Source organism: Anomalospiza imberbis, chromosome 2 (genome assembly GCF_031753505.1).
Source record: "Anomalospiza imberbis isolate Cuckoo-Finch-1a 21T00152 chromosome 2, ASM3175350v1, whole genome shotgun sequence".
NCBI lineage: Eukaryota > Metazoa > Chordata > Aves > Passeriformes > Viduidae > Anomalospiza > Anomalospiza imberbis.
In genome coordinates, this window is record NC_089682.1 from 22,026,327 (window position 1) to 22,039,167 (window position 12,841).

Genomic DNA, 12,841 nt, shown 5'->3' on the forward strand with positions numbered 1-12,841 from the left:
CTTTTAACTTTTGTAGAGAAAAATTTTTAATTATTAGAGTGGTTCTGTTGGTTAGTAATGTGATGAAAACTTTTCTGATTTTTGATAAAAGTACATAGTGCTAGTAGCTTAAAAAAGTATATTAATATTTCTTTGCTATTTTGCTTATTAACATTAGGTCCTAAAATTGCTCTTAGTTGAACAGCTCTTTATAACAGAAATTTGAATATTGATGTTTGTTTCAAACATCAGCTCAAGAGCAAAAGAACAGAAGATCATATGCAAGTGCATGTTCTATCTCTCCTGAGTTCAGAGCTTCATTAATGAGCATAGAGACATAATTGTGCATATCCCATTATCTAGCATCATGTTTGGCTCTTTAGAATACTCTACCTGGGCTCCAGACTGCACACCAGAAAGTTGCAGATGTCCTATAAATCCTTTGTTTTATCTGTCCATCCCATCTTGAAGTCTTTACACTAGGTCCACAGGCTCATGCTGCAGAATCACTTTTTCAGGTTTTGAACAGTAGATAACAAGCTGAAATTTAGAACAGATGTTCTAAGGAATGTGTAGGAAGGTATCAACAGATGAGCCAAGCTCTGTCTCAATAGAGATGTAGTTAACGCAGGTAAGGTAATCTAAAGAGGTATCAGGTAACCCTAAACCTACTAACTCAATTTGATATCGTAAGTATAGGGGTTTAGTAATATTTTAAGTGACTTAATGTATCCTTTCTGGCCTTAGTTTAGCTTATCTTGTAGATGGTCTGTTACTTCTGTTATACTGGTATCCCAGATAAAATATGCTATAGCAAATATAACTAGATTCTTCTGCTTACTGATTAGAACTAGACTTTAGAACTTTTTTTTAAGGTAATGTAGGTGCATTGACAGCATGCAGACATCTGAGATACTTCACAGGGCCCTCTTACTCTTTATATGCAAATATCATCCCTTGCATGCTTCAGAATATTGAAGGATAGCTCACAGAAGCTTTAAGCCTGTATTTAGGGTAGATATTAATGTTTTTTTATAAAAAACATTTTTAATGGTTTTTTTTTTTTTTTTTACCCAGGATTTTATTCAGTCATCATTGAAATAGTAAATTGTACTGAAAATATTTCTGATTAATTCCACACAGATTCTTTCTCCTAGTTGTAGACTACTTTCCATCACATAATGGACCTATATAGAAAATTTTACCACTAGTTACATTGTCTCAATACTTCCTTTCAGCCAACTAAGTTGAAATTTCTGTTAATCAACTGACTGGAATGATTAACAGTTTTATCTGTTTTGAAAATTAAATTCACTGTATTCTACTTCTAAAGATAAACATGGGAATGCCACCATGCAATTTATTCTACCTTATCTTAACAAAACAGTATAAGTTAAGCTAAGACAAAGAAAATTTTCAGTGTTTATCTTAAAATTGCTGAAATTACGATACAATAAATTTCTGTAATACCTGCTTCATAATTTATCCCTACTTGGTCTTAAAGTTCCATAAATTTGCATCAAGGCATGGCATATATAAATTTTGCTTAGAAGAGCAATAAAGGAATGTCTTAAATTGTAGACCACAGATATTAAGAATTTAACCTAAGTGATTTTAGTCTGGATGTTCACACAGGAATTTATTCCGCTGTTATGATGGTGAAGATAAAATTAATAATTTTCTTTAAGGGATTTACTTCTGTAGACATCCAGAATTTTTTATTCAAATATCTGTATAATAAAGATGACCCTTTACAGTTTAAAAAAAATAAATAATTAAATAAACTAGGTTAGACAGAGATGAATAACATTCTAAAAACTGTGAAGGTTTGAGTCCTAGTGGCTTCATTGTGACTAAGTAATTAAAATAAATAATTTTTGTTAGCTTCATATTTGATTGCCCAAATCGGAATGCTGTTTTTGGTATTTTGTCTTGGTACATATCACTAATTATCAACTGCATAAACATATCCATGGCCATGTGGTCTAAATATTTTCAAGGGCTTTTGAAGACTTATTCTTTGAAAGTCAGCATACATAACTTCAATGCATGGATATTTTTAAAATTTCACTAATAATACAGATGGGAACAAATGTTTCTTTTTCTCATGAAAAGCTGAAAAGCTTTACAGTGATGTTCAGCAAAGTTTTTAAAACCTTCAAAAGACTTGTACAGATGCAACTCCTCTGAAAACTAAAAAGACACAGTGAAGCTCAAAATCTCCTAATTCCAAGCAGTTGGTCTTTAGAAAGTCTGAAAAATTCATTGCTGGAGACCACAGCAAAAAAATCAAGCTATGGTTTACTTGCTCTGTCCAGACTATCTATGGAGATTTATCTAAATCTCCATAGATAGTCTGGACAGAGGAAGTAAACTTTGTAGGCTTAAAAGCTGTGACACTTCATTAAAACCCATCATAAGATATATTTTTAAAATAAAGTTTTTTAGTGAAATTCCAGGGTCCTAACACATTTTGTTTCAAGGAGCTACAGGTGAGGAATGGGAACCATCGTTTCACTATTCAAAGCATTAAGTGGCAAAACTTTTGTCTCCATGCGTACTGCTTGGCTTCTCACTCCCACACTGTTGTGTGACACCTCCCAGCTGCGCCGAAGCAACTACTTCTGAATTCAGCCTGGAAAACAGCCAGGGGCTGATATATTTTTAAAAGAGATTTTCCACTTCCACCTCTATTTCAATAAGGTTTTCTGCATAGACCAGTTGCTTTATCCCACAAATACTGGTGGGAGAATGACTGAGAATTGTTGCTCTGTTATGGGCAACAAAAAGCCAAGGGCTGTTGGTAGGGTGAGAGCTGCTTTCCCTGGGGCTGTCACAGACATCACTTGTTGAAGCCCAATAGTCTGAAACTGAAAGTCCAAAACCATGGTGTTCCTGGGACATGGATGATTTGACCTACAGGCAAACTAACAGTTCTTTCAAACCATAGGCTGATCCACAAAAGCTTCTGGAAATTATCATTCAGCTTTCCAGAGCACTCAGAAATAACAACATCTTTTTCTACACTATTTAATACTTTTTTAAGCAATCTTACAGTGGTAAAATCTAGCCGCTAGAGCTCCTAGGTTAGAATGGAAAAAAATTTAACTCTCCCTGACAGTTGTAATTGTACTTGGCTTGCTAAGCCACGAAACAAAGCAGATTCAGGTCCATGCTCCTGGAGCAGTTGCAGTCTGCAAGATTTTCTCTGTGCAGCCTTACCACCTCAGTATTGATATTCTGGAGTTTTTTTCACTGTCCCTGTGTTTCAAAAAACCTACCCACATGTTCATCACTGAGGAAAAATATTAAAGAAACAACACTCTATGAATATTCTTAGGCAAAAATAAAAAACACACACAAAAAAAAAAAGTAATGAAGGATGAGTTATTTTGTAAATTACTGTATGATTTTCTTCCCAGAGCTCCAGGCACCCTATTCATATTAACTACTTGTGTTAGCCACATTTGTTTGCAGTTCTAACTAGAGAAGCAGATCAGGAGCCCAGGTTAGAAAAAAAAAAAAAAAAAAAGAAACCAAAACCAAAATTAAAAAAAAAAAAATGGAGGACAGAAAAAATGGGGGTGCAAGATGAATTTGGAGGATGGGAGTTATAGACACTGATTTAAGGTTATGAAATGTCCAAATTGCCAGTGCCTTATCTGACATGTGCTTCATGCGTAGGACAAAACTGAAAATGAAGCATTTTTGTGCCAGCTGGCAGTCTGTATATAGTCTTAGCTGCCTTCACATAAGGAAGTGTATGTTTGTATTGCTTTATTGATTTTACTCTTCCAAGAAAAGGATAAATACATTATTAAACCAGTAAGAGCTCTTTTTATTAAAAAGCATCACATGCGTCCTTGGTTCATACAATAGATGATTCTTTCTCTTATGTAAGATATGTCTTCAAGCTCAAAGCACAGAGTAGCTTTTTTTTTACTTATCTGTTTTAAATATAGATTTTAAGTAAATTGTGCAAGAAACAATCTTGTATTATCTTTAGAATCAGTTTTTCTTAAGCTTTCATATTTGTTACGTCAAGCAATATCTAAGCAATTAGAGTTTCCAAGAAAAGCTCTGGCCTTCTAGAACAATTCTATTATCTTTAAGAAGATTTTTTTATTCATGTCTGTTAACTGAAAACTTGCAGGAATAGAATTACTTGAATAAATTAGTTTTTCTCTAATAGACAAAGAGCAGCTTAAATTCTCATTGTTATAAGAAGCATCTTCCCTTCATAATAAACTCTATTATTATAAACCCAGTTGTTAAAAAGAGAAATGTTATTACCTATTATATAGGTAAAATGCAAACTGATTTCAGAGCACCTAAAATAGAGAGAGAGAGACTAGGAAATCCATCAGGAATGGAAAAAAAAACAAACTCAACACATACTTTTGAAACTAAATAAGAGGAAAATGGAAATATAGCACCCCAAATGATTAGGTAACACATTTCCTGAAATGTTACACATTATTCTTTGTCGTAGCACACTAAGAAGTATGTCATTGCTGATGGTGGCACTGTAGAATTTTAGAATGGTCCACTACATTGTTCAGATCCTTGAAGATTGGGGAAACACTATAACAGTGATGAATAGTAAAAAATTCTGACTTCAAAAGCACTGAAATTAATTTATGTCCTGCAACCACCTCCAGTCACAGTGGCTGGGCTAGATGTGTATTGTCAGTTCCCTCCAGCTGGAAGTACTTCTATTTCTATTCTATTCTATTCTATTCTATTCTATTCTATTCTATTCTATTCTATTCTATTCTATATATCCCCAGTTTGTCCTTCCCTAAAAAGAGTGTTTGTCAGAAAAGCAAATTCAGCTTTGTGACCAGGACACTGGCTTTAAGATGTCTTGCGTACAGTGCTCACTGTCTCTATCTGTTCTTCACTCTCTGTATTTACATGCCCTCTACATTATTTCCCTCAATCTATCAGGCTATACAGTAGCTTATAGAGTATATGGTAGAGTGTAAAACAGATGACTCCCTAGACCTTGAAGACACAACAGAGAGACTTAGACCTGCACAGAGAGGGTGATCCTTCCAGAAGGACAACAAACAACCAGAATCCTGGCCAAAGAATTTCTTGTTGTATCGTCATTGCACAGGTCTGGGTGCAGGAGAGACAAGATCAAATCTAGGCTATTTATCATTTAGAGCCACGTAATGAATTCACAGTCTGTTTCCACTTTCCAGGTGTGAAAGAAGAAAAAAAAAGTGGAGGGGGGTGCATTGGTCACTTTTAGTTAGTGAAGAGTAGCATCCTGACAGCTCTAGGTAGAGAAGCCAGATCCAGGCTGTCCTCAAGCAGCTGACAGGCTGAGAATTGTAGAAACCTCTGAATGGATAAAGCTTATTAACAAATGTAAGAAATAAAGCAACAAATGGCAGCCAACAGTTCAGGAAGATGGGTAGGATTGATGCTAGAATTGGTCATCACAAATTAGGCTCAAGGAGAACCTGTCAGTAGAGCAGCGTTTCAGGAAAACACATGAATCTCACTTCTACCCCCTACAAAGCTCAGACTTTCAAGGAAAATATAATTCCATGAAACATTCAGTTCAGAAAAAGGATCAATAGCCAGCCAATTTAGATTCAGTTCCCAGTGAGGAAGTTATTAGAAACAATTTGTTGGAAGAAATTTGGAAACATCTTAGTAGCAGTGATTTGGATAGAAATACTCAATAATAATTCACAAAAAAATACAGGAGATAGATTTCATTTTCTTAGCATGTAGAGTTTCTCAAAGAAATTACTGTTCAATTGAAACAGAAGATAAAATGTATCATCCATTTTTAATTTTTCTTTGCAACAGAATTTCGTCTTCCTTTCCATCATCCACCACCAAAACCAGTAATGATAAAATGCTCATGTTTAGTGGCTGCTGAGCAGTACTTGCACAGTGTCAAGACTTTCTCTGTTTCTCACCCTGTGTCTCCCCAGTAAACTGAGGGAGGCAGTGGGGTGTGTGTGCACAAGAGGTTAGGAGTGTCCATTATCAGGCATATGACTTGAACTTGTCACAGAGCCATTCCCTCCCATACAATATCATGACTTGAACTTGTCAAAGAGCCATTCCCTCCCATACAATATCATGCTCATCTATAAAAAAGGAAAAGAGGGGTTTTAGGGTAGTCAGTTACTCAGGAACTGGATGGACACAGATCTATCCATGGGAGATGGAGAGTTATTGCCTTTACCTCACTTTTTGGGGTTTTTTGTCTCTTCTTCCACATCTCCACTTATTAAATAACTTTTACCTTGACCCACAAAATTTTTGCTTTTATTTTTTCTCTCCTCCCATCCCACTGGGTGTGGAGGGAAGTTAGGAAGCAGCTGTGTGGTACTAAGCTAGCCAGGGTTAACCCACAACAAGAGGGTAAGGGGGCAGATATCACTGCAGAGTTAAACTACTGAAAAATATAGCTGTTGTAAAATGCAAGAAACCATTGGAATCAATACTCCTTAGGATGTAAAAAAGGTATGCTAGAGTCCCAGGATACAACTTATGGTTGTAGCATCTGTTCATTGATCTTTAGAAGTATTTAACTTCATATATGGATTAAAAATAAAACAAAAAACCCAAAGAAAAAAATTTTAAAAGCTATAACTCTGATTCTAATTTAGTTAGTAAAATTAAGTCTTCAGTACCTGTATACATCTCCAAAATTATAAGTTTGTATAGAGATTGTGGTCATGTTTTTTTTCCTTTGCACTGTAGTGACAGATTAAGTTTGGTATTTGGAAAAAACCACATGAGAAGTACATACATCATCAGTAATGTAAAACATTAAGTTCTGGATTGTGCTAATTACAAAACATATTGCTCATTCTGCCTGCTTAACATATCTTCCTTTTCAATCTAATCCACTTCAAGGGAAAAAACAGAATATCTCAATATTTCTGATTAAGCATTAAAGAGAAGAACCAACTAGTGTTTTCAGAATTTAGAGTGTTATTTCATTTTAAAGATGAATACATTTAGTAGCACAGTAAAGAACAATGCCCTAGGTACTAAAAAGGTTAAGTACTTGCATAATGTTTCCATCTCTTCATTTTCTGAAAGAAGTATAATAATAATAATTACACTTTTTAATAGAATTTAGTCACTGCCTAACTGTGTTTTGATTTCTTAAAATTAGCAGTTGGTGCTGTAATTGTTATTCCTTCTGATTGCAAGAAGTACAGCATTTAACCAGTTGGTTCTCATTTAGCATTTCACAGACTGCATCCTTTTTGAAACTGATTTGCAGGTAATGAAGTAACCTATATTTAGATATTTTTCAGGGGATGATTCTTTTGGTATTTTTAGTTGGAAAATAGATGTGAACATTCTAGGTATTAAATGAATACTGCTGCTAATATGCATAAAGTTATTGGATTTTTTAAAGATATTATTTAAAGTCTTACTTATTTTAAATTGTGTTAAAACAGGAAGCAGAAAATAGACTTGCAAAGCTGCATTTTATTTAGTTGGCAAGTTCACCCTTCTGACACATTGCATGCAAGAAAAGATCAATTGTAAGATTCATAAAATGGAATATTTGAATAGTGATTAGGTGTTGAATCAATACTTATGTCAAACTAATCTACTAACTTGTTTTATTTATTGGATTGTATAGCACCTATCTCTTGACATTTTTCAAAGTATGACCGAGAAGGGAAAGATTACCATTATTAAGATTTCCAGATTTCCTCTGAATTTCTCTTTTCCATAATGTAAGTTAAAGCATGATTCTGTTCTTCCTTAGTAAGAAAATAGCATTAACTCAAACCTCCACAATACTCAGATACAAATGCCACTGATCTCCTACAGAGCTAGGATTTCACCATTAATAAATTCATAAATTTTATTTCAGCTTATCAGACATTAAAATGCACTCTTTTAGACATCATAGGTCTGTGGAAATGTTGACTGGAGGGACATCACTATTCCAATGCTCTGACTGAAGCAGGACTGTTGCCAGGAGTAAGTCAGTTCATTCAGAATGGTTTGGTCTTATTCTAATCTTAACAGTTTACAAGAATGGAGGTTTCATAGCTACTCTAAACAAGATATTCCAGTGCTGCACAGTTAATTTTCTTTCCTGATATTCACTTGACACTCACAAGGTGCTGTTTTTCCTTTTATTAGTGTCCCTTGCACTAATCAGAGAGGTTTAACTCCATAGCTTTGCCACTGCCTTTCAGATAACTGCAGGCCTGTGCAAGACCACGGTTTAGCCTCCTCTTTGTCAGACTAAACAAGACAAGCTTCCTTGGCCTCCCCTTCTAGGTGATACCAGCTAGACTGTTAACACCCTAGTAACTCCCTCTAGGCAATGTCTGATTTAACTATGTCCTTCTTGAACAGTAGAGTTCAAAACTGAACAGTCTACTGGTGTAACCTCACCAGTGCCCAGCAGAGGGAGAAAACAACTCTTGGTCTAGTGGCCATGATCTTGTTATAGTAAAGTATCTGGTTCACAGCTATGTCAACCAAAACTGAAATACACATCTGAGCACATGTTGTGTTGTTTTTTTAATAATTCTATCCACACTCCCTGCTGTAGTGCTATCCCTTACAATGAGGAATGTCTATTTCTATCCTTTTATAATGAAGGCTATAAACCTTGTTAGATAACCTGATGTTTCTAAGTCATCTTCACAGGCTAGCACGGGACATGCCAGTTGTCACTGTATCTTAGAATCAATGCTAAAAGAGTGATCCTGGAAGAGATAATATCCAAGGGATTCTGGATCTCCTGGGGGCACATATCTGTTATACAAGTTGCATATGGTCAATGTGCAGTGGTCATTTCTGGTACATAGGTAAGCTAAAGTTCTACCTGTATTTAGGTTAAAATAAACATATTCCACATCTATTAATTACCTGTACTATTATCTTTGTTTCCATCATACCAGATTGCAGTAAAATAAATATGTTCTCTTACACTCTGTTTACATGTCAGCACTGGGCTGGCTGCCTTTCATCTCCCTTATGACATTTCAAGTAGTATAATATATAGACAGCAACAAAGGAAAAGCTTTCTCTTCTCAGGAATAAAAGTCAAAAGACTCCAACATTGGTAATAATAAACATGAATGGGGTCAGATGGAGCCTTCATACTCTCTGTTTTTCTATTATATCTCCATGAATAGGAGTCATGGCTTTGAAGTATTTAAGTTTCAAAATCATTTTATCTACCAACCTTTTGGTTCCTTATTACTTGCAGACTACTACTAATGTCTGTGGAAATTGGTGGTTACAAAAGTTCACCTAGACAGAGTAAAATGTAGGATTTGAGAATTACTTTTGCTGTCACTCCTGTGTATTTTAGGACATAACACTTTCTAAGAGAATGGGAGCGCCTAAAGCTACATGCGCTGAGATAAACAGTTTCCCACTAACATATAATGGATCAAAGCTTGGAAAACTCTCCTGATCCAGCTATACAAACAGCTCACCCTTGTGTAATGGTTTCAGGTAGAGTGTCTTCTAATACTAGAGGGTTGTTTAATGGGCGTCTTTATTTTTCATTCACAGTGAATTCATCCATTTCAAAGGGCAAGTACAAGGTCGATGGACATTTAGGTCCCATTTGAGTGCTCAAAGTAGAACCAAATGGGATGTAAATGGTCTTGTTATGGACTCAAGGTAAATTCTACACAGATTAAATAGGTCATAGTGTCTCAGTGAGAGACAATGGTTAACAGCAGTAATGGCCAGAAAAAGCTGTTCAAGTGATAATGTGTATATAAAGTGTCCTCTTTGCCACTTCAGAAATGTAAAATTAAGCCTGATGAATTTAGGACCTTGATTAAAACTTCCACCATGGAGAGCTTGCAGAAATGCAAACTGCTATCAGGTAAACTGGTGTTTAAGTGCTATCACCTAATTTCACACAGTACACTTATTTACCCTAATTCTTTTCAAACCTCTCTGCTAGTCTGTTTGCATATGCTGTTTGCTTTCCCTGTCAACTATTAATCCACTTGAGAGACTTTCTTTTTTGCCTCCCACAGAGCCTGAGTGTCAGATTCCTGAGAATTAGCACTAAAACTCTAATTCTTAGCATTCTAATTTTAAGTTTGAAATAAAGGTAAAAATCTCATTTTAGTAAAATTTAAAATACAGTAACCCCCTTGATAAACAAAACTGGCCTCATTTGTTGGTTCTTTTCAAAATACTTTCAGGGTTAGAGCAATTCAAAAGAGCTACAAAATAACTGAAATATCTGCATTGAGCAAATTCATAATTTATCACATAAATTTTCTTCAATTCATTCATCATCTTTTCAAATATCCAGAAAAGAATTATATGTAGATAATCCGCATTCTTCCTCTAAAAAAAAAAATAACTATCATTTTTATTTATTTAATTATAAATTGATTATCCGTGCTGTCTAGCTGAATGGCATGATGTTCATAGACAGTCCTTTTGATGTAATGAGATTGTTCTCAAGTAAATGGACAAAAATAAATTTTAAGGACACATTTCCATGGTATACAGAAATCAGAAGACCTTTGTGTGCTCAGCTTTCTTATTTCTTTTTGGCATTCTTTGTTTAAAGCAATGTGTATTATTTTTTTTTCATAGTAAGTTATCACAGTTCTCAATTCTCTGCTCAAGAATTAGTATTGTACTGTAACTTTAATTAGTTTACCCACTGGGAAAATTAAATGCTTCACTGTGTACACAGAGAAGTAGTGAATAAAAATGGATTCCTATGGAGATTTCCTAGTAAAAAGTATACATTTATTTTATGCAAACTTGGCGGCCAGTTTTTCATTCTTGCACTATTTAATTTATAATTGTATTTATTTTGTGCAGATTTTCTTGAAAATTATAGTAGTGATAATCTAATGCTTAGAAAATGGTTGACAGCATTATTTATAAGTACAGTTACTCCATCTTTCCCTGTATCTGTACACATGAGATGTATAGCCAGGTAATATTGCTGCAGTACTTATGAAATATGAGCAGATATTGATAAAGTCATAATGGTAAATATTAATAGCTTATCCAGTGTGAACACTAATATCTGGTATGTAAGCTACAATCCTAGAAAATGAAGTGTCTGTGTTTAGCAACATTGTAGAATAAATGATGACTCATGAACCACCTACTCATTTCTTTTCCACCTGTTTCTGTGATCTCTGCTTCATGAAACTATTACAATTTTTATAGTGCTTTTTCCATATTATCTCAGACGCCTTTTCTCCACTATAATTTTCTCAATCCTCTCTGTTGATACTGCTAGGTGACCCTGCCTGTGATGCTCATTGACACTCTGCATTACCTCCTTCAATATAAATCATACCCATTTGGTAAGGGTATTCCAGTTTCATACTTGTGTTTTGCCACATTATTTTATCCATCCTGCTGTTCAGCAGTCATTGATAAACTTTTAAGGTAAGCTTATTTTTTTTGTAGCTTCAGTTATTAACTTTGTAAACATCTTCAAGAGTAGTAACTTGTGTGCTTGTGTCTTTTCTCTCAGTTTATAACACCTGTGCCCTGACTCAAACTAACATCTAATAAAAATGTCTCTCATGTCAGTTTGTACCTTTGTCGTGGTTTGACATGGAAGTGATTTTTTTTTTCAGGAAGTTGGGTCAAACCAATCAGTGGTCAAGTTTGGATATTGGCACCTGAAGTGACCACTGAAGATAGGGATACGCCTCTGAGAACACAGGGGGTTAAAAGCAAGAACTCCCAAGAGCTCGCTCTCTTTGGTTCCGGTCAAGGTGCTGTGCAGACCTCCCCTGCCCAGCCATGGGGCTGGGTGGGGGAGGGGAAGCCATGAGGCCTGGTCAAGGTGAGCCGAGGGGTAGAAGGACTGGAACCGAGCCAGCTCCTGTGGACGGAAGGGTGGAAAGAAGCGGAGATTTCTTTGTCATTTCCCCCCCCACCCCCCCCAGAGGGAAGAGATAGAGAGTCCGGATGTCACCTGTAACTTTGCCGGCGCGGAGGAGAAGGGGGGGGGAAGGCGCCCAGCCTTGGCCTTGGGAATCGGCTGCTGGGCAGAGATATCAGCCGTCCAGGGAGTCTGAGCTTTTAACCCCTTCCTGAGAAATGAAGGCTTTGTAAAATATTGCTCCTCCTTGATTTGAAGTAGAAGAGAGACAGTCTGGGATCCGAGATGATGGAAGAAGAAATTCTCGAGTTGGAAGGAGACGATGGAGTGGCTTGTGGCTGGACTTCTCTTGTTAGCCATAGACTGAACCAAATTCTCCTAACAGAAGCTGCACTTAGGGTGGTGCGTTGGTGTGCCAGGAGACCTGTTTCAGTGATTACCAGCAGAGGAGTAGAGAGAAGGTGTGGAGAAGTCCTCTATCTTCAAGGAAGAAGAAGAGGAGAAGAAGACCTCTGTTCTTGGACCCTCAGCCCCAAGGGAAAATGGGGGGGACTGTAGTCCCAAAATGAGAAACTGAACTGTTCTCTCTTTTGGTTCATGGCAAAGCATCCTTAAAGGAGCCCTATGAGCAGTCTGTCCATGCACGGTGGTGAGAGCACTGTGACATGGAAAGGAGAGTGTCACCATGGCAAATTTTCTCCGGGCGGTTGCCATGTGTGACATGGAAACACAAGGGTGGCAATTGTGTTTCCTGGGGAGTCTGTGGCACAGGAGAGACTCCTGTCTCCCTTGAAAGATTGAGTATTTGAATATCTGAAGGGTAGCAACTTGATCAGAATCCTGGGTGGTGTCTCACTGTTGAGTTTGTTTAGAAATTAGGTGGGAGGAGGAGGGGTGTTTTAGAAAGTCTTCATCCAGGATTTAGTGTTCGTAGTTTTTACAGTAGTAGTAGTTTAATAAAATTCTTTTCTTTGTTACTAAGATGGGCCTGCTCTGCTCTGTTCCTGA